This window comes from Chamaea fasciata, unplaced genomic scaffold (assembly GCF_029207755.1).
Source record: "Chamaea fasciata isolate MVZ Bird 193981 ecotype frontalis unplaced genomic scaffold, bChaFas1.0.hap1 SCAF_2, whole genome shotgun sequence".
NCBI lineage: Eukaryota > Metazoa > Chordata > Aves > Passeriformes > Sylviidae > Chamaea > Chamaea fasciata.
Window position 1 is genome coordinate 64584643 of NW_027094087.1, and position 3775 is coordinate 64588417.

A 3775-nucleotide genomic window follows, 5' to 3' on the forward strand; every position below is an offset into this window, starting at 1 on the left:
ATTGGCAGGCTCTACTTGCTCTTTTGTTGGCTTCACTGCAGTTGTCTTTAGGCTGTGAAATGATTAGGATACTGATGTGATGTCTTATTCACTAGAATCCCATTGCTTTTAGCTAGCTCATGGTTTCTGTTCTGTAACACTTCCAAAAAAATCTAAATAACAACAAAGTTTCTCCCAAAGATATCTCTATGAGCTGAAAGCAAGGGAGAAAGAAACTGAAATGATTTCTCCAAGGATAAGGCAGAATTAATGCCTTGCAGAACAATCTGGGAAAGGGACAACAACAAAAAAAGCTAATAGATATATTTCATTACTCTAATGTGATTCAGATTTCCAGTGTAATAGATATCTTCTTGAAGAAATTGTTGATAAAATGTTTTATTTTCTCCTATACAAAGATTCACTTTAATACAAGATGAAAGTTGGGATCTTCCTTCTATCCTATGTATGAGGTACCGTATAAACATAATAGAAAGCATATCAAATTTTAGAACTCTGTGCTCTCTTGAGGAGAGGAGCAAGCATGGACAAATATTTATTAGCTACATTTTAAAGTAAATTGCCAGCCGTGTGGGCGCTCAGATATGCTCTGGGGCTTTGGCCCAGCCTTCTTTGTGTATCTGCAGTCTTCTTCTTATGGTCATATGCCTCTTTTAGACTGAACTTCTGTACAGAGTCTTTTAAATCACTGGTTGATTATCTAATGATTGTAAGAAAACCATTTTGTTATTCAATTTCTGAGTTGATACTATGCAGTATAGTTTCAAAAATGTTATTGGAATAGTTACAGAGCAATGATGTAGAGGGGTTTTTGTGGGGTAAGAGGAATTTTGATCCTAGAATATATATATATATATTTATAGTCTTTTTGAGATCGTCTTTAAGAACCTTTTGCCTAGGTTCTGGTTAAACTATGAACATTTTATTCAGTTACCTTGGTATTGGATATAAAATTCTGCTATATGGAAACCAGTCTTTGTTTTCTTACTTATAAATATGCATACAAACTTCATGTTTAGCTATCAGTACTGTCCTGTTTTAAAGTCTTATAAACTTAATCTAAGTTTTTAATCTGAGTTTAAAAATTCTGTAATTTCCAGACTGCATTTTGGATCCAAATAGCCATCTGGCCATATCTCTGTTGTATAATGAAAGAAAAGATTGAGCCAATATAAGTAGAGCAGATGGTAAAAGGTGCCTGCTGACCGAACAGGAGCAGTGGGACTCAACCCGGATAGGTCAGTCTACCTGCAATAGATAATCTCAATTATCATTGCTCATATCTACTGCTTTTGATGTTACTCTATGTCATTCATGTGACAAATACATGCATATATATATATATTTAGTCATTGATATTGTATATTACAGCTTTCTTTGAAGCCCTTACATAATACAGTTGAGCTGTTGAAATATTTGGTTTATATATTTGTGTAGAGTTTATACATGTCACCCTCCTTCTTAGGAAATTAATGTCATTGGAGTTATTTTACTTTAAATTAAACATGCATCCTTTTGAAAAGATACAAGTGCATTAGTTGATATAGATACAATTTGTCTTCTAATTTATGAAAGTATAATGATATTGCATTATTGTTGTAAAGTTAATCAAGACTTTAATGGGACAGATATGTTATTATTGAGTGGTTGTTTTTTCTTTTACTATAATGCATGCCTTCAACAAGCTGATTATGCTGTGCAGCAATGAATTCTCTAGTTAGGAAGTTATTACTACATCTATAATGGGTAAGAATTCTAGCTTTGTAACTTGCATTTTTAAGATGCTTTCATATAGAAAGTAAAAAGAAAAGAAAAATTAAAAATACACATCAATAGTTACAGCAGGATGTTTAATCTATAGGCACTAGGTCCGGTTCATTTTCCATTCTTTTTCATCTGACGATGCATACATCCATGTATGCAAAGTAAAGGCATGATGACTTAATAACTGTGTGACTTGATTATTTCTCAAACATGTTTTGCATAGATTTGAGAAGGTTGTGCCAAGGCAAGGACTGATAAAAATTGTCAGGTTTGATTCATACAAGAAAGCAATTTATTACAGATTTTTATCCTTGTTTCAACCTTGGATTTCACCTGAGGATTGAAATCATATTTTCTCTTGGAGCAAAAGAAGAAAAGGCCATATGATTATTAGGAAACAGAAACATATTTAATATCAGGAAGTCCGATTGTTAACCATATTAGAAATTATGCTGCCTTTTTTTTCCTGCTTTACCTTTAATTGGAATGTTACTTGAATCCTGGTTATCAGCAAAGAAGCTGAATTCAAGTTAAATGAGTACAATGCCTTCAACCAGAAACTGAATCTATGTAACTTTACTTATAACCTGAAGCTTCTAGTCTCAAAACTATTCATATAACTATTTTTTCTAGGCTCTAGCACCATGAGAACCATGATGTGAGGCTCTCCTAGTCAAAGTTTATGATTTACCATCAACATTACCTAAAAAATTAAATGTTTCACTCAGAGCTGCATTTCTGTGACCTCAAGACTGCCAGTTCTGAACCCAGTCTGAAGATCACCGGTCTGAAATCCAGTCTCTGCACTTTTTCTAATTTTTAATAAACTTATCATTTAATGCAAAATACATAAAAATATGACAGGGGAACAAAAAATTGTGTGACCAAAGCATGCCTCGCTTACAGCTTAGTGACTGAAAAGTAAGATGCTGATTCTTCATCTTTTCACTAATTGCAAAATCATGGAAAGACCTCAGATGTCCCACAAACATATAGGATAAAACCAAAAAAACACACCATAAATAGACCGAGAGTATAACCCTGATGAAAGACAGGTATCAGCAGGCAGTTGGTAAAACACCAGCCTAAAGGATCTTGGAGCCATGAATAGACATTTCATGACAAAACATAACATTTTCTGGTCATGCAGAATAGGTGTGTTTTCTGCCAAGTGTTTTCTTACAATTAGCATGAGCTCACCCATGCTTATGTGGAGTCCTTTTTATCAGGCCAGTCAATTGCTCATTTAATTACTAAGTGTAATTACAGCAAGTTAACTAAGGGGCTAGCTTTTAGATCTATACTATGAGGAATTTCACTAAGAATATGATAAAGTGTCAAGAATTCTTTTTAATGAAATGTCCTGAATGGTGAACAGTATCTTCACTGTATGCATTACAAATGAAGAAAATACAAAAGCTTTGTGCACTTCCTGTTTTTCCTGTGTGATAGTTTTTGAGGGAGTCATTGCATTTTTTGTGTTTGGGGAAGAACCTAGATGCAAGTCATACTGTTCTGAGGACTTGCTGCCTTGTTTTGGCAGACAGCAGCAACCTGGCACTGCTGTTTGCTGGAAGATGTTATTATAATGGACATTACTCCAGTGAATTTGGCAAGCCTAGCAAGTTGAGAGAGATGTTGATGTGTCTTCTGGAACTAGCATAGATTTGCAGTCCCCTGATGTCTCTTTTTCTCCTTTTCTTTTTCCTCTTTCTTTCTTTCTTTCTTTCTTTCTTTCTTTCTTTCTTTCTTTCTTTCTTTCTTTCTTTCTCTCTCTCTTTCTTTCTTTCTTTCTTTCTTTCTTTCTTTCTCTCTCTCTCTCTCTCTCTTTCTCTCTCTCTCTCTCTCTTTCTCTCTTTCTCTCTTTCTCTTTCTTTCTTTTTCTTTCTCTTTTTCTCTCTCTCTCTCTTTCTCTCTTTCTCTCCTTCTTACTCTTATTCTTTCTCTCTCTTTCTCTCTTTCCCTCTTTCTTTCTTTCTCTCTTTCTCTCTCTTTCTCTTTCTCTTTCTCT